Source organism: Sorghum bicolor, chromosome 5, assembly GCF_000003195.3.
Source record: "Sorghum bicolor cultivar BTx623 chromosome 5, Sorghum_bicolor_NCBIv3, whole genome shotgun sequence".
Lineage (NCBI taxonomy): Eukaryota > Viridiplantae > Streptophyta > Magnoliopsida > Poales > Poaceae > Sorghum > Sorghum bicolor.
The window spans coordinates 60239376-60259373 of NC_012874.2; positions in this window are offsets into that span (position 1 = coordinate 60239376).

The window sequence follows — 19998 nt, forward strand, 5'->3', positions numbered from 1 at the left end:
TTCTGGGTCTTGGAGCTGTCAAATTTGATTCTCCCAGACTCTATAGCCGATTGCAGCTGCTGTCTGAAAACCTTGCACTCATTGGTGTTGTGAGAAGTTGCATTGTGCCACTTGCAATATTTCATCCTTTTTAACTCTTCAGCCGATGGGATCACGTGATTAGGTGATAGCTTGATCTGACCTTCCTGAAGTAGAAAGTCAAATATCCTATCGGCCTTGGTGGTGTCGAACGCGAACTTCTTCGGTTCTTTATGCCCAAAAGGACAGGACATCGGCTTTTTATTTTTCACCCACTCTGCCAAGCCGATGACTGGTTCCTCATCAGAATCCGAGCTTGCCACTTCATCCACAAATGATACCTTCTTGTTCCATGCTCTCTTGGGCTCGAAAGGCTTGATATCATGATCAGAAATTCTCAGCACTAAATGACTTAAGCTTTCAAACTCTTGAGACGCATATTTGTCCCTGATGTGTGGCAACAAACCCTAGAAAGCCGAATCGGCTAGCTGCCGATCATCCAGAACCAGGCTATAGCACTTGTTCTTGACTTCTCGTATCCTCTGCACAAAACTCTCAACCGATTCATCATTGTGTTGCCTCAATTTAACCAAATCGGTGATCTTCTTCTCATGGACCCCAGAAAAGAAGTACTTATGGAATTGTTTCTCCAGATCGGCCCAAGTAATCACCGAGTTAGGAGTTAATGATATAAACCAGGTGAAAGCCGATCCGAACAATGATGATGAGAATAAACGAACCCTTAACTCATCCCTGTTACCAGCTTCCCCACACTGTATGATGAACCTGTTGACGTGCTCCATGGTCGATGTGTCATCCTGTCCAGAAAACTTAGTAAAATCCGGTACCTTGTACCGATGTGGAAGCGGGATCAAATCATATGCGGGAGGATACAGTGTCTGATAAGAGTAAATATTGACTTTGGGTTTTATCCCGAATTGGTCTCTCATTACTTCAGCAATCTTATCGGCCCAATAAGCATCGGCATCTTGCCGATGAGGTGGTTGCGGATCTGGCACCTGCTGGTAAGCTTCCACGTGTCGGTGTGGCGCACGATCTGCATGGAACATTGGATTGATCATTTGTCCCCCAATCTGCGGACCACCAAGCTGTTGCCCACCAATCTGTTGTCCACCGACCTGTTGCCCAAGATTCATTGGCTGGTTGGGAATCCCCTGATTCTGGAATCCAGGGTAGATCTAGCCTTGCTGGAACCCTGTAGCCTGATGATTATGCTGGGGTGTTTGTGGAAAGACTTGCTGCCCAAGCCATCCATTATTAGCGTTCATCGGCATAGGCCCTGCCGATGACTGGTAATTGGGCATGATCATTGAATTGACATACCCAGGTTGAGTCATAAACCTCTGTTGCATCAGCATTGAGTCTGCCGATGCGTTAGGCATTTGGAACGTTGGAGCTTGAGAATTCCCAGTGTAAGGTCTTGCAGTAGTAGTTGTAGTATACCGGGGACTCTGGTTCATCGGCATATTGGGAGGTGCCGATGCCATAGGAGTCTTGCCTCTCATGTCAGTTGTCTGCGACGTACCTGGTGTTAACTCTGGACGCATACCATAACCCCACCAGTTCGGAGGAGGAGTCAATCCTGACATTGCCGATGCCAACAGATCTGTAGCGAGTTTAATCTGCCCATCAGAAGTCTGTGGATTAGTCGTCATCGGCGTAGATTGTGTATTGGTGACCCCTAACGTACTTGGAGGAACGGTAGTTTGTGCACTTGCAGCGGCTGTAGCAGCCGATGGAGCTGTGACCACCGGTGACCCCAACTGGTGATAAGAGGGGCCCACTTAATCTGGTGGCAATTGTCCTTCCTTGAAAGTTCTTGCCACGGCATTGAAAACCGTATTAGACAATACGCCGGCTTGGTTGATCAAAGCACGGTTGATAGCGCTGTCAACCATCTCTTGAAGTTTGCCAGGATTGGCTTCAAAAGTAACCTGCCGAGGTGCAGGCAGTGCATCCTTCTGAATCACTTCGCCGCTCCTGTTCATACTGAAGGATCTCAGGCACTGCTGCTTGTAATCCTCCATGGCTTTAGCAATAGCCTACTTCTGCTCATCCTTGAGATTGGCTTCCGTCACGGGGATAACGTTCTCCTGATCGAACACAGAAGTCGACATGTTGATCTTGATCTTGAAACAGTCCCACTGGGCGTGCCAAAAGATGTGTTGGTGCAAAAGCTGATCTGCAAACACAAAGGGCTAATACCCGATTTAAACGTTAAGGCGTGCCAGCCGATTTGATCTTACTACCGGCAAAGGTGGTAACTCGAATACTTTGGTCCCGACAACAGCGATGCGCCCGGATGTCACGGCCAAGAGGTATTCACGCGGAACTCGAGAACACGCCGAGCTTAAGTCAACGAATTCCTAAGAACTTGTAACGAAAAGGGAAAAGTATGACGAAGTCGTCGAAAAGTAGATGCTGGAATATAAGTAAAAACTTGTGTTTGATTGATTGATAGATGTCGATTACAAAGCCTTAGGGTCCATATTTATACCCTGCTCAAAGAGCTACAACCAGACACGACTAGAATTCGAATTCCAAATTACACAGAATCCGTCTACAAAACGATTTAAATAACTAAGGAAAACATAAAACTATCCCGCCGTGACAAACTGGAACACCTCCATAAACCGATCGGCAGCTTCCAGACTCTTCCTCCATATCATCGGCAGATTCCCTCATCATAGTCATCGGCAGACTCCCTTGTCGTAGCCATCGGCACAGACACATCATCACCTACGGACTTAGTCACGTATAACCCCTCTTCCATCGGCATCCATCCTCATCAGCAACTCATCCTGTAGATCAAGCACCGCCGTCTCATCTTGCCGGCCTATACTTTAACAACCATGGACACGTGCCCAAAAACGGCGTCAACAGAGCCAATTTTTGTCTAGATTTCTATTCCCTCGACCGTATAGCTAACCTTAGACTCGAAGTCCTATCTTTTAAACAAAAAGATAATGAAACTTTGGGAAAATCCTGGAAACATTTTTCTGATCTTTTAGAATCTGGTCCAAACCTTAATCTTGAAGACCCTGTTCTTTTATTTCACTTTTTTTGAGGTGTTCAGAAAAATCATAAACAAATGCTACACACAATGTCTAGAGGTTCTTTCTTTCGCATCCCTCCTGATGAAGCTAGAGTGATCCTAGATAGAATCCTAGAAGCTGAGATGGATAATACCGTTCATGATGAAACCTACGAAGCCGAAGTAGACACTCTGCCAAATTCTTCATCTACTTTAGCTATCCCAAGTTGTGAGCCACAAGAGGAAGAAATTCCACCACCGGACTTCATGCTGGATATAGAATCTGATCTTTTTGCCGATTTTGGAAACATTTCAAACTACCATTCTATTGACAAACCCCAAAACGGCCAGTTTAGCATTTATTTGCCAAGTGAATATCAATTGAGAGAGCTTATCTCAGTCATGAGTAGCGAATGGTTGGAGGAATCAGAGCTTTCCTCTGATGTGATCCGTCTGGACACACCCTCTATAACTACACGCTGTGCTTATAATTCTGATCGGTTTAATGCTCTTTATAATCCTGTTGTGGGGATCAACATCATGTCTGAATCTTTTGCACTTAAACTATTTAAAAATCTTGTCTTAACCCCCACAACAAAGGTCATAAGGGAATCTTCGCGACGATTAGTCCCCAGTCTTAGAATTATTAATGTCCTACCTCTTACGGTAGAAGGCTCTATGGTTCATTTGAACTTCTATATCTTTGATACATGGGACTTCGACCTGTTGATGGGACAACCTTTTAGAAGACTCCTTTATGAAGGTCATACTGGAAAGCTACACATTTCTTTTGGAAAAACCTTTAAATTCCCAATAACAATTTCACACTCCTTGAATAATAAGGCCGAGTCATATCTTTTGCCTGATCCTATGGAGGAGGTAAAGGCTGCATCTCTTGAACTTTTAGAAGAATCAGACTTAGAAGACGGAAATCCATTCTTCATAGAAGAAGAAGTCGAACCTTCTGAACCTGAACCCTTAGATGAGTTTGCAGAAACACCTAGACCCCCCATAGAGCTTAAAACTTTACCACCCGGTCTTACCTATGCTTTCCTAAACAATAATCCAGAGTTTCCTGTGATCATTAGTGATAAACTCACTCAGGATCAAACTCTACGATTAATGACCATTCTTGAGAAACATCACTCACTTTTCGGTTACTCACTCCAAGATCTTACAGGAATCAGTCCTATGATTTGTACCCATCGTATTCCAATAGATCTTTCTCTTTCACCTTCTCGAGAACCCCAACGTAGACTTAACAACACTATGAGAGAGGTAGTTAAAAAGGAAGCTATAAAGTTGCTGCATGCAGGGATTATATATCCTGTGCCGCACAGTGAGTAGGTAAGCCCAGTTCAAGTTGTGCCTAAAAAGGGAGGCATGACTGTTATTATGAATGAAAAGAACGAGCTAATTCCGCAACACACCGTCACAGAATTGCGGATGTGCATAGTCTATAGAAAACTAAACAAAGCCACGAGAAAGGATCACTTTCCTTTACCTTTCATAGATGAGATGCTAGAGCGGTTAGCAAACCATTCGTTCTTCTGTTTCTTAGATGGATATTCAGGGTATCACCAAATCCCGATCCATCCCGATGATCAAAGCAAAACCACTTTTACATGCCCATATGGAACTTATGCTTATCGTAGAATGTCTTTTGGGTTATGTAATGCACCAGCTTCTTTTCAAAGATGCATGATGTCTATATTTTCTGATATGATTGAAGAGATTATGGAAGTTTTCATGGATGATTTCTCTGTTTATGGAAAAACTTTTGATAGTTGTCTTGAAAACTTAGACAAGGTTTTGCAAAGATGTGAAGAAAAGCACTTAGTCCTTAATTGGGAAAAATGTCATTTTATGGTTAGGGAAGGAATAGTGCTGGGACACCTAGTGTCTGAAAGAGGTATTGAGGTAGACAAAGCTAAAATTGAAGTAATTGAACAACTACCTCCAACAGTGAATATAAAAGGAATTCGAAGCTTTCTTGGCCATGGTGGTTTTTATCGTAGATTCATAAAAGATTTTTCATTTATTGCTAGACCACTTACTCTTTTGCTAGCCAAGGATGCTCCTTTCAAATTTGATGATGCATGTCTAACATCTTTCAATTTGTTAAAGAAAGCACTCATCTCTGCACCAATCATTCAACCCCCTGATTGGTCGTTGCCTTTTGAAATTATGTGTGATGCTAGTGATTATGCTGTGGGGGTAGTTTTGGGACAAATTAAAAATAAGAAGCATCATGCAATTGCTTATGCCAGTAAAACTTTGACAGGAGCTCAACTTAATTATGCAACTACTGAAAAAGAGCTTCTGGCTGTTGTCTTTGCCATTGATAAATTTAGATCTTATTTAGTTGGAGCTAAAATAATTGTTTACACTGATCATGTTGCACTAAAATATTTGCTCACTAAAAAAGATGCTAAACCTCGCCTGATTAGATGGATCTTATTACTCCAGGAATTTGACTTAGAAATAAAAGATAAAAAGGGAGTAGAAAATTCTGTTATGTACCACCAGGAGCAAACAAGAAGAAGCTTATTCAAGAAAGTCGTTCACATATATGGGATGAGCCATACCTCTTCCGAGTATGCTCTGATGGCTTACTTAGGAGATGTGTGACCACTGAGGAAGGATGGAAGATCATCGACAGATGTCATTCATCACCATATAGAGGTCACTATGGAGCATTCCGCACACATTCAAAGATCTGGCAGTGTGGATTCTACTGGCCTACAATGTATGAAGACATGAGGCAATATATCAGAAGATGTGGGCCATGTCAAAGGCACGGAAACATAAATACAAGGGATGCAATGCCACTCACCAACAACCTTCAGATTGAGCTCTTTGATGTCTGGGGAATAGACTACATGGGTCCATTTCCTCCATCAAAGAAGTGTGAATATATCTTGGTGGCAGTTGACTATGTCTCCAAGTGGGTAGAGGCATTACCTTGCAAGCATGCCGACAACGTCAGTTCAAAGAGGATGTTTGAAGAAATTATATTTCCAAGATTTAGAGTCCCCAGAGTAGTGATAAGTGATGGAGGAGCACACTTCATCAACAAACGCTTCAAGCAATATCTATCAAAACATGGAATCCGTCACAACGTCGCTACCCCCTATCATCCTCAGACAAGTGGCCAAGCAGAGACTTCCAACAAGCAAATCAAGAATATTCTTCAGAAGACAGTAAATGAAATGGGAACGGCGTGGAAAGACAAGTTACCTGATGCACTCTGGGCATACCGAACAGCATACAAGACCCCAATTGGAATGTCTCCATACCAATTGGTGTACGGGAATACTTGCCATCTACCCGTTGAACTAGAGTTCAAAGCACACTGGGCCATAAAGAGATGGAATATGGACCTAGATGTTGCTGGAGATTATAGAAGAATGCAACTATCAGAATTGGAAAAATGGCGAGAGAAAGCATATCACAATTCGAAGATCTACAAAGAAAGAGTCAAAAGGTGGCATGACAAGAGAATCAAGAAGGAGTTCACACCCGGAGATAAGGTATTACTTTTTAATTCCAGGGTGAAGCTTTTCGGGCATGGAAAACTCCGGAGCAAATGGGAAGGACCATTCAAGGTAATTAATTCATCATCCCACGGAGCTATGACACTTCAAAATGACGAAGGTACGTTATTCAAGGTAAATGGTCAACGTCTTAAATTATTTTTAGAGCCCAATAAAGAATTAGAAGAAATAGACGTAGTCCATTTTTACCTTCCCATGAAGAATTAGAGCCCGACCTTTTTAGTCTGATGTGTTTGGGTCATACATATATTTTTCTAAATAATTTTGCATCTAGAAACGCGCTCGAGGAAGTGGGCCCACAGAGGGGCCAGAGAGAGGGCGGGCGCCCAGATCAGGTGGGCGGGCGCCCAGCTCCTGTTCCCCCTCGGTCCCAATCTTCTCTGTTATGGAAAATGCACTTAAGGAAATCCGAATAATCCCTCAGATGGAAAGTTTCGCACGCACATCGACGGGAGCAACCCGAACAACCCCTTGACGCACTTTTTGACCCCTATATAAACAGATCCCTGACATCAGTTTTCAAACACCAAAGTCACCAAGCCTTCTCTTCTTCTTCAATTAGAGCTTGATTAGTTCCTTGCTGCTCCAATGGCCGAGAAGTACCACGATGATTGGGAAGTCGTCCCCTTCAACCTCAACATGGAGCCTGTGGAAGACCCCGATGCCCGTGCTCTCGTCCCGACCAACACAGAAAGACAGCTAGAAGCCATGCCATTACGCCAACACAACTCCGCCCAATCCTACCATGCTCAACCAGTTCTCACCGCACCGCCACAACCCCTACTCCTCAAGGGATCATCATCCAAGACGAAGACCACCATCAAGGTGCCAACCGGCACAAGGATCCTTCCACCTAAGACCCAATGAGAGTGTCGTTGGAGTCAGGACCAACCGGAGCGGCGAGATCAGCAGCGTACGCTACACTACGGAGAAGGAAAGACCTTACTTTGAAGGGATTAGAGCAGCCAAAGTCCGTTTCATCCCTCCAAAGGCAGCCCCGAAGCACGCTCTTAATGCTTTTGAGACACCTCCCAAGCGTCGCAAGACTATAATGGATATTGATGAGGACGTTCGCAGACTAGACAGAATTATCATAGACCTCCAGTCCTCGATTAATTCCCTCACTAGGCAGCTCTCTAACCACAATACCATTATACTAGGCCTTAGGCAGGATCTTGCCAGTGCCAACAAGAAGATTAAGGAATTAGAGCACCGCTAAGTTATCTAGATTAGACCTTGAGGCAATGCATCTTAGTCATCTATCTTTAAATTCGGTTTAGGTTTACTATTATCATCAGTTTACTATTATCATCAGTTTGCTATTGTCATCATTTTGCTACTAGTCTTTTGTAATAAATGCCTCAAGATTAATAAAGAGTATTATTATTATTATGTCTTGTGTGTCTCTAATTTATTTTTGTGTAAGAAAGCAGAAAACAAGTATGGGGGAGATCCCTCAACATGCCAAACACACTCCGACTACACCACTCCACGATTCAGGTACACACTCTACACACTTTACACCTACTTATATATATATATCTTGGATTATGCAGAATACTGTTTCCGACATGATAAATTAAAAAGATTAAAATATTTCTAATCATGATTAATCTCAATCTGTGATATTTCCTGAAAACTTGCAATTATTATAAAATCATTTTAAAAACCCTGTGTTACATAAGACAGTATGGAATGTGAGATGGTAGAGTATGAGTTTCTTATTCTTGATATCATTGTTGCTTGGAGAATTTATTTCAAAATCTTCAAAATTCTAGCTACCATCCTCAGTGTTTTATATGCCTGATAAAACTGAAAATATTAATTATGATTATAAAAGCTATCTACTCTGTATTGAGTTTGTTCAAAATGAGTTAGACCCTTGTTGAGAGATTTATCATGCTCCCAAGATCAAGATATTTATTCAGAAAGATTCACTCTTCCGAAGTATTATTGCATTAGAGGCATGGGCTATGCAAAAATAAAGATATTTTCGAGGAAATAAAAAGGAGCAAGTGCTCGACAACCTCGCAGAAAAAAAAATGGACAAGTGTCCAGCAGTAGAATTAGGGGGACCTCGGTATCCACTTAAAAATAAAGAGAGAGAGAAGAAAAATGATAGCCCATGGTCCCTCTAATAAGCAATATGCCAGCAAGAGTTGACAAAGATTTTAGTTTCCAAAGTCTTTGATCTAAGAGTGTGACATTCCCCTCCTCGGATCCCATTTTGATCAGGCAACGAATGCAAAGTAAGTATGCTTGAGAATTTTTTGCAAATTAAAACAGCCTTAGTAAGATATATAGAAGATAATGAGTGATCTGAGAGAACCTATGAGGATAAAAGGTATGCTAACTTTCTTTCAAAAATATACAAAAACTCCAAGTAACAGGATTGAGAAGAAAGGATCTTTACTCTTAACCATTTACTTCCCTGACTATAGTACACAGTGGATTTTAACACCCTGTAAATATAAAGAATGTTTTAAAATGTTTTACCTCAGATATTTTTCTTAACCATCCTTTTCTCGAGGACGAGTAAAAGCCTAAGTATGAGGGTATTTGTTGATGGTTCTTAAGTATCAAATTTAATTATCAAATAAACAAGGGAAAGGACCAATATGCAACCAACACCTAGAATTAGGGTTTGATCTGACAGAATTCCACGAGTTTTGTTGTTTACCTGTTTCTGCAGGGGGTTATCAGGAAATAAGGAAGAAAGACCCACATGTCGGATTACATAGAGATATCAACGCACCGTGCGATTTTCTACCATCTAGAAGACTCCAGAAGCCACGGGAAGAAGGCAGAGGCCGAAAGGGGCCAGGCCCAGGGCGCGCGCCCTGGTGACCTGGGCGCCCGCCCCCTGCTGGACTCCATTCAGGACTCTCTTTGCACACGATGTTCCACCGACCTATTGGATCAAGAATAATGTAGTACCACCTCGCCTACCGACCCAAAAACGCATAGAGAAGGAGGACTATATAAGGAGACCCCCTGGCCCCTGGAGAAGACAAGAAATTATCATAGAGATTGAGGGGTGCCCTCGAAGGAAAACCTCTTCTCTAATTAATATTTCTTTTTAGGCTTAGCAACCAATGTAAAGTAGAAATAGATCTTCTAGTTTCTACTAGATTGAGAGATATAGAGTGGAGGTGTAGATTGGAGGAAGCCCGGCCTGTCGGTGTCTACCCCAAGCTTGTACCTGCGGGATCAAGTTCTCCTAACCCGAAGCTTGCTCCTAGGATTCTTCAGTATTTTGAATTCTAAATTCTAGTAAGTTCTTGTTTTATTGTTCTTCTGGTTTATGAGTTTACTTTAATCTCTTCGCGTAGAGTTTAGAGTAATCATTGCTGGCGTAATCATGGTGTTTAGGCTGGGGTACTCATAGATATTCCCTGACTAGCTGGACTGTGGTAGTAGTGAGGAACGTGACAATTCTGAGTTACCTTTGCAGACCATATCTCGTTAGCAGGAAGGATAGGGTTTATAGGTGCGGGTTGAACATCCTCTGTGGTGTCTAGATTCCGTTAGCCTCCCCAATAGAACAGTAGATCATCCTTACCAAGGTTAGAAGGAGACTAAGGTTGCAGTCTTCTCTATTTATCACTCACATCGAGAGACATTCTTTGTTGCCTAAAGGGTTAGTAGTAATAGACCGGTTAGTCAGATGCACTCTTTCTCCTAGTGGTAAAAAAATAAATACGATACTGGATAACCTCCGGGGTGAAGTGCTCACCGATATCCGTGCGCTTGCGGATCAATTCTTTATTGCGTTCCCAAATATCAACAATTAATAGGTATGCAAAGAACATAAAAGGATGACAAATAACTAAATGAGATCTTGTCTATACGTAATCACCTGGGACAACAGTGCAACCATGAGGGCTATAATGGCTCTGGCTTTAGCTCAGTATGAAGACATTTTCTAGCTTGTTAGAGGTTACCCGAAAGGGTGCTAGAGGGGCCTAACCGTTTTGGGTATAGTGCGAGCCTCTGTCCTTATGTGTATAGGCTACGCGTCATTGTGCCATTTGGAAGGGGGCATCTATATCTGCGCGCCCGGGAAACCTTACGGCCCTAACATGTTAGACGAACTTTTGAAAGGCTTTATAGTGATCCCTGCCAACCTTCCTTGGTAGTGGGTTAAGAGGCTGATCACCTCGGGCAAAATGGTAAATCATGACTCATGGGTAAAGATGTACGACCTCTGCAGAGTGTTAAAAACTAGTATACTAGCCGAGCTCACGGTCAGGAGCGGCCTTGGGAACATCTACATTAAGATGATGAGCTTATTATGTTATTATGCTCATTTGATTATCGTTTATGTTTAGTGTTAATTATGCTTACATTTGATCATGTGGTTATGAGATTTAACTATGCTACCTTGACATTTGCTATCTAAATATGAACATGCTTTATACATATAAAAGCTAAATGCAGTCAAACTAGTGTCAGCTAATTGAGCCTCATAAACCCCTGGTTATACTTGTTGAGTACGATATGTGCTCACTCTTGCTATTTCCCACCACTCCAGTTTACTAGTAAGAGTTGATCAGAAGAGCGATGGAATCATGAAGGATGTCCTCAGAATACAAGAAGTGCTAGGCATATGTTACCCCCAGTCAACCGTCCCTGTGAAGATTGAAACTGAAGATTAGTTACCATTCCGATACTATGACATAAGTGTTAATTATAAGTATGTTTTCGTTATGTAACATTGTTTCTGATATTGTTTCTTTCTGTTGTTGTATGTGTGGACATCCTGGGCACACATATAGCTAGCCTGGTTTTGTTCTTTAAAACCGGGTGTGACACTGCCTGTCAGCAATCTCAATAGACTATGTCAACATCCAGCTTGGGGGAGAGAAACCCCCGTATACCGAGCTAAGTATCTCTTACTTACTCATCTATTTATTCCTAGTGCGTTATGACAAGATAAAAAGATGAATAACTTTAGAAACCCAATAAATATTTTATCTTTCATAATTAAGCTATGTTAGCTAAGGAGAGATCTTAATGAATCTGTTAAAATGAATCTCTAGAATAAACTCTTATATGAAGATGATGAATAGTTGCTCTACTATAATTCTTTGCAAATATCTAGTTTTCAACGTTGTACTCTCCTGAGTTTTAGACACAACTATTTAGACTTAAGATTTTGCTCTAAGCCTTAACTTTGGGTAGCAAATGCTTGACCTAAGTCTAGGTAGTTGATGGATATGATATGGGAAGGTTTTGAGCTGCTATTAATCTTGCTCCCAGAGATGCTAGAGTTCTGGAGAAATTTATTTGAAAATCTTAAATTGCTACATGATGAGTTCCTTTATGACGAGGGTTTAAAATGCCTACCATAGCCAAATACTCATGCTTACTAGAATAGGAAAACCTCCACTTATATTTCAACCTATAAGCATTGAGGGTAGTAAACTGTGTAGACCCTAAGAAACTAGTCATGCCGTTAAAGTCAATATTATGTGATGTCCATCCATTGATCTTAGCTACTTCTGTCCTCAGAAGTATGCAACCACTTACATCCACCACATTTACTATATGCTACTTCTATTCCTGAAAGTACCACCCACATATATGCACTACACTTTCTGTTGGTTCTATCCTGGAGACGCACGTATGCTGCTCGTACCCTGGGAGTACACATTCCTCTATTCATTCACCCATACACATTCCACATCCACATAGAAAATATTCTACTCCTATACTAGGAGAAGACAACCAAAAATATTTGTTATGTATTATTCTACTTATCCAATAAAGAAATAGTTATTTCAGTTGATACTCCCTATTGTTATCAGTACATTAAAAAGGACGGCTGATCTCTAAAAAAAGAGAAAAGGAAGAACAAGGTCCCAATACAAAAGAACGACAGCCAAGTCCTTATTCTTAGATTAGAGAGGTATGGTATCCCCAAGGAGAAATTATAGAATTAGATATTCACCATCAGTTATCACCCATCATAACCACTTTCATTCTTATCACTCACTGCACTCACATGCACATATGACTTCATTATGTAATTAGTTTCTCTGGATCCATGGTTTAACTATGCAATACATGCAAGTAGGTTTAAATTGTCTTTCCCACCTATGAGCTCCACATAAGCCAATTAGAAGTAGGGTGAGAGAGAGAAGGCAACTATGCCTTAGTCCTATAAATACCACATTCTGAGAGCATAGAAAAGGCATACTCACTTGCCTTGGAGATGATCCAAAAATACTACATATGAGAGACTGGAAAGTGTCATACAAGAAAACTCTGAGTTTTATTTGAAAACCTTGTAAAAACTCCGGAATAATAGTTAATCAAAGAGCGAGTAACATAGTGCTCGACTTAACTGTTTTGTCTTTCAACTACCCAAGACCTAAGTGATAGCTATAAGCTCCATGGTAAAAGGTAATATGGGTGAGTCTTGAGTCAAAATAGTTCACTCTAATCTAGAGGAGAGTCCTTGTTTGAATGCATGTGTACTTGTGTGGCGTGAAAGCATTGTAGCAACTCCTAATCCATCACTGAGTCTATCTTTGCTTAGGGACGAGCAAAAAGTAAGCTTGGGGCAGTTTGTTGATGGTAGATAAGTATTCTTTTTAACCGTCAACATAGCATGAGAAAGGACTAAAATCGTAATACTATCTAGCTATAGGGGTTATCACTAATAGAAATCCACAAGTTTTGGTGATTATCGATTTTTGTAGGTGGTTATCAGAATAAGAACAAAAGGAGGTCCACATGTCACATTTACATAGAGAGAATACGTAAAACATCAACTCAGGAATACTCCAGAAGACTCAGGAAGACACCACCTAAAAGGTGGAACCAACCTACCACAGGGTAGGGGCAGGCGCCCCACCTTGTCAGGGTGGCTGCCTAGGGAGCAGAGCCAATCAGGCTCCACCTCACGGATCCTGCCTCCACTGACTTTGAGGATTAATCTTAAGTGTATGTTTAAGTCAGTTTGATCCAAGGGCTGTGGTGCTTTCTAGGGGGCTATAAATACAAGCCTGACCCCCTTGAAGAGGAGTTTATTATTCTCTAAGAAGATCAAGAGAAGAAGAATTAGACAGAGAGGGGTCCCTCGAATGGATCTGTCTCTATAGGGCTCTTAGCCACCATCTCAATTAGATCTCTATAGTTCCATAGCATAGCTCCATAGAAATAGATCTAGAAGCAGTCAAGTTAATCTTGAGGTCCGGATCCATCTTCAGTTCTTGGTAAACTCTTATTCTTCCTTGTTATATTTATATTAGTTCTTGCTACTATGAATATGACTTTGATCTATTTGATTATATTGGAATTGACTTTATTCTATTTGCTTATGTTCTCAATTATATTGTTATTAGTCTACTTTAGTTATATGTTTAGCGTAGTTAGATTAGAATTATGTTTATGCATAGGATAATATAGCGCTTACTCATTAGGTCGATGGGTAAGTGGTAGATATTGTGTAGGCGAGGTGCCTAGACCGTATTTATCTACGATTACCTCATATAGTCCGGAGCTTGAGGTAGATCGCGGGGGTGACAGTCCTATTGAGTCCTCTGTATTCCTTCTCCAGATTATAAGGATTGTAAAGCACCATTATTACAGGAAAGTGATTGCTATGTTCATGATCTTTCTAGCTAATTTCACTATTCATAGATATAATCTTTTCTAACGATGATGTTAAGTGTACTTACACTATCATTGTATGCTTTGACAGTATAGTTAGAATACTTAGGATTTATTCTTGTAGATTGTCCTAATACCATGCTAGTGTTATAGACTTAGAGTAATCTAATTGAGATGATTATCATGTTTATATTATGGCTATGAATTCTTATTTATCATCTGTCACTTATTATTCATATTCATATATTTATCTTATGTAACGCTTACCCTGCACGAGAGATAGATAAAGACATGGTTAAGATCTCCATGACTAACATGCAGTGCTCATTGTTCATTATCCATTGCAAGTCCCTTCCCAGTGGTAAAAATATAAGTAACGATACCTGGAATACTCCTGGTTGAAATGCTACATCGGTATTATTTGTGCGTTTGCGGATCCTTTATTTATTTATTCCTAGAAAAGCATATAGATTTAATACCAGCACTTCTACATCATGTTAGGGATGACAACCTAGCTTAAGTGATATTAACTAATTTTAATGCCTTGCTAGGGATAGGTTTAAAAGTCTATTTTTAGTAGTTGCGTTAAGAAGTGTCAACGTAGGGTCCAGCAAAGAAAGGTTCCTGGATTCAGCCACTACCCTCACTGGTAGCAGGAACCTGGAAAATCTTGTGTTCGTTTTCCATATGTGACGGTTGAGAGATATTCTATGGTTTTGGACGCTGACATGAGTTAACGAAGGTGCATGGTGGGTACATGCTCCTTGTTGGCCACATCAAAGTGTCAACACAAATGTTCAGGCTAAGAACACCTTTTATTTTTCTGGCATGTTCTTTGTACCACAAAAGTCACATCTTACAGAGCCTACACTAGTGGTGTAGCCCCATGTCTTGGATCTTTGTCGCAGCAGCATTCGTCCTTCATCGGGTTTTTCTTGCTGATGCAGTGGAAGCCAACACCAGTGTAGCCCCATCCTCGACAAGCAAGCAAGCACCCATAAGGTCTGCAAATTGGGTACTGCCTGCAATCTATCTCTGCTCGTGGCGGTGGCAGTTTATTTTCCTGGCAGCAATTGAAGCCTACATATCCAACATAAAAAACATCCAACCAGACAGTATCAGAGACTTCCTCCTGCAGCACTAGGAGCCTACATATCTAACACATTAATTTCATTAAATTTATTGGAGCACTAACACTAACTAGTGTTTTGATATCATAAAAAAATGAAGTATACATAAAACTATGTTTTACCTGAGAGGCTAGCAGCTCGGGAGGAGGGTGACGTAGCAAACATGATCCCAAGAACCAAGAACAATGCAGCCCACAGGTACACAATCCTTGTCGTATAGATCTTGAGTAGTGCCATGAAGAAGAGAATCTTGCTACTCTCCTCTTTCTGTGACAAGGAGAAGATTTCTAATGTTTGAATTATGCATCTACTGTAATGATATTTATAGGGAAGAAGAACCATCCTCATTTAACATATGTATCTTAATAAGATTTATGTGGTCTAATAGATATATTGCACTAGTGTTTTGATATCTTAAACTATCTTATTATACTACAATAAATATACTTGAGTATCCAATCTAATCCCTTACAAAAATGTGTTGCCTTACATTTATGGTAGCTACTATATTAATTACATGAGCGCTCGAACATCTTCTTAGATGCTATTAAATACATGTATCTGGAGCAGTCCTGCAGCTGCTGTCGATTGAGCAGTCACAATACAAGGAAAAAATGTCAGGCTGGACCCACTTTTTTTCATTAAGTATATATTTAGACCCAAAAAATAGTGTTAAGGATGTCAATGTGTCATCACATCTAAACCATCACCACTTGTACCTTGTGATGTTTTCCCATAAATTCATTAAAAATGTGTGGACATTCTACACAACTTATATTGAAAATTTTCTGACCCTTTTATGAAACCAAATGTATGTCACAAAATAATTAGTTCAACATGTGAAAATACAATTCTTCACAAATACCCAAGCCGGACTATGGTTAGGGTAGGTTTTTTCTGATGAAACACTACTATGCTAGAACAAGCAATCATTGTTAGGGCCGTTGCCAGTCATTCTGGAGCCAATAGTGGTTTCTTATCACTCGTGGTTCGTAAGCCTATAGGATCCAGAAAATTTATTGGAAGCGCTATTCACCCGAAGTCACCAATCATTGCCAGCTCAAACCATCATCCATCAGTGAAATATGACTGCCGGGTCATGCGCCAAACATGTAGTGGTAGGTGTCAAATTACTGGTAGCTAAGGATATGACCCCCAACATTGATATATTACTGATAGGTCGTTGTCACACCCAAATTTAAGGATAAATTTGAGTACAATAATCTCATATGCGCCCCAGGAATAGTCGCGCACACAAGTCGACAAATTACAAATATATCATCACAAGTGTCTTACATAACATTATTACAACACAAATATATCAAAGTCTGCGACAAACGGAAATAAAACACATAACTAGCTAAGCTTGGTAGCTCCAATCACAGGGACAACCGACTGGTGGATCGCCAACCTAGAAGTCCTCAGGGAATTCTTCATAATAGCTTTCATCTGTTATCCATCCGGGATTTTTGTCCAAAAAGAAATAAAGAGACAAGCGTGAGTACATCTCGTACTCCGCAAGCATAACATAGGATTTTATGCGGCTCAAAAAGGTCAGACACTGGCTACTGTAGTTATCATTTTAATTGGTCAATGTTTTAATCCTATTTTATCATGAAATATGCTTAAGTTCCCGATTAGCCCAAATGAGTACATGATAATATCACCGTTAACCTTCACGGCTAACACCATCACCTTCACGGTTAAACCACATTAATCATCACGATCAATGCGTCAGATTTTCATAAGTTATTTCCCCATAACCATCCACACCCAACTATTCCGTAAGGGTCCAAGGCCGCTCATGTCCGAGAGCACGGCTAGTATACCAGTTTGATCAAACTCTGCGCAGAGGTGTGCACTTTTCCCGTAAGTCGTGTTACCCATATGCCCGGGGTTTGCAAGACCTACTAACACTGCCAAGGTGAGCGGGCAAGGAACACTATGAAGCCTTCCATAGGCCACGTCTAACCAGTTAGGGCCGCGAGGTTTCCTCGGCAGGCAGATATAGAGGACCCCCCTTTCCTATGGCACATTTCCATCACGGCTATACACATAGGAACAGAAGCAGTTCTATACCCAAAGTGGCAAGCCCCTCTTGCGCCCTTTCGGGTAACCTCTAACCAGCTTGATGAGATCCTACTACTGAGCTAAAGTTAGAGCCATATAACCATCATGGTTGCACTGTAAGTCCCGGATAGTCGCTTACAGAGAAGTCCTTACGGAGGGTCTAGGTCAACTTCGGTCAGTTGCACCGTAGCCCTTTTCCCATTCATTTGCCATCATATTTATTAAAGTCAAAGTGATAGTAAGGTCTCAATTACTTAAAGCACTAGCAACGCTACCCACATGCATTCTACCCATAGGTGTCATAAATATATAGTCAGGTGGCTAGGATGTCCTTAGGGTTATCAAAATTAGACACATGCAGATGCGTAATTAATTAAGTGAATAGGTGTACAAGGGAAACCCATGTTATACTTGCCTTCAGTGAAGGGTAGCTGCTGCTGGTCCTGCTGCTCCTCGGAGTAAAACGGATCACCCACGGACACGTCACCGTCTGGGCTCGATCGGTACCACACAACAACACGCATTCCAAGTTCAATCATACAAGCAAACAATCCTTTAGTTAAAACAGTACACCAACAGATCAAAAATGAAATAAAATATTTAAAGACAGAACCTATGTTTCGCTACGAACACATAGATACGAAGATCACGAAAATCGGAGCTAAAACGATCAAGTTACAAATTTTCGGCGATTTCCTATAGGCATTTAATTAATTAAACCTAACCCTGAAATTAAAAAGTTGCAAACTACAGAAACAATAGTACTAACATATAGAGAATTTAATTACGAATCCAACGCAATTCGAACGGGTCAAATCGGAGCTAAAACAAATATTTTATGGCCAAAACAATGCAGTGGCAATCTTGTAAATAAAACATGATTTAATCGGATTTAAATAAATTCAGAAATTCTAGAATTTCTCCTGGCCGAGGACTGCGGGTTGATTAGGGAGAAGTATAGGGTTTCTTTAGCAAAATTCACCCACGAAGGGGTATGGAGCATCCTGGGCCACTGGATCGCGAACGGACGGCTAGGATTAGAAGGGGGAAAGGGGAAGGAGGAGGCCCGCGGCCGGAACAGTGCAAGGGCGGCGGTGCGCCATGGCCGGCGAGCCAAAACTCGCCGGAGTTGGCCGCGACAGGGCTACGGGGCTCGGTTTTCAAATTCGACAGCACAGGGAGGTAGAGGAGGGCAAGGGGAGCTTGATTCCAACCCTTGCGCGTCCGAGGAGGGGCTCGCGCACCACGGTCCGCGGCGGCGCCACTGCCGACCCGCCGGAGCACGCGGTTACAGCGCTATAACGCATCAAAACGCGAAGGGAGAAGTGCGGGAGAGAGCGGGGGCGCTGGCGAGCTCACCGGGGAGGAAGAAGGGGACGGGGACGGACCAAATTCGCGGGGACGCCGTGCAGCGGTTCACGACGGCTTCGACGATTTCTCTGAGCGCACCAGGAGTGGAAACGGAGGCGAGGAGAGGGGGGAAATGGGGAGGGGAAGGTGCTCGGGCTCGCGGGCTCTCCACTACTTGTTGAGACACGAGGAAGAGGAGGGAGGTCGTGGGGAAGCGGGGGGCGCGGCTCGGCAGTTCCTGGGAGAGAGAGAAGCGGGGCAGACGGTTGGGGGGAAGAGGGAGCTGACAGGCGGGCCCGCTGTAACATCCCCGATGTTACGGTTACTAAAATTTGGATCATGTCATAATGAGCATTGCATTGCATACCTGTTAAGCACATTATTATGCATCCACCTAAAACAAGTTTATTTTGAATGGTTGTGCTTAGGGAATTAAAGTGTGTATATGTGGTGTATGGATGCTTGTGTTGGGTGCTAAAACCCAAGGGTGAACGATTCCCGAAAGATTAGGGGGGAAACCCTGATTTTTGAACCCTAGAGTTGCCCCCTTTTGTGCAATTCAAAAACCAAGCAAAATTTGAGGTTGAGTTCAAAAGCAAAGTTGTAGATCTTGTCAAGGTGTACAACTTTGGTGTTTTGAGTTTTTGAAGTTTCATTATAGAATTCAAAGTAATTTTGAAAATACAGATTTCCAGAAAGTGTCCCCTTTTCCAATTTGAACCTCCAATTCAAAATCTATTTGGAATTTTGAAACGTGACCAACATGAAAGTTGTAGAGCTCAAAAAGTTGAACAACTTTCATGTTGGGAGTTTTTCAAGTTGTTTGGAAAAATCAAAAGTAATTTTGGAAATCCTGATCTGCCCGAATTAAAAAATTTGAATTTTCCCAAATTGGATTTTGAACTTCAAACTGTTTGGTCAAATTCACCATGTTCCACTCAAAATTAGCTCTGGTCACCAAAATATGATTTGTAGCTTATAAAATTTTGCACAACTTTTATTTTGGTGGCAATTTGGCTTTAGTTCAAATTTTGGTCGAATTTCACAAAAAACAGAGAAGAGGGGATAAGGGCCAGCTACAGTGATCCGATGAGGATCACCGGCCCCTGTCCAACGCAGCCGCCGCGCAGGCAGCGCCGCGCGCATGCGTGCAAGCACGCAGCTGCTTGCTGCCAGTGCCGCCAGGTGACGTGGACGC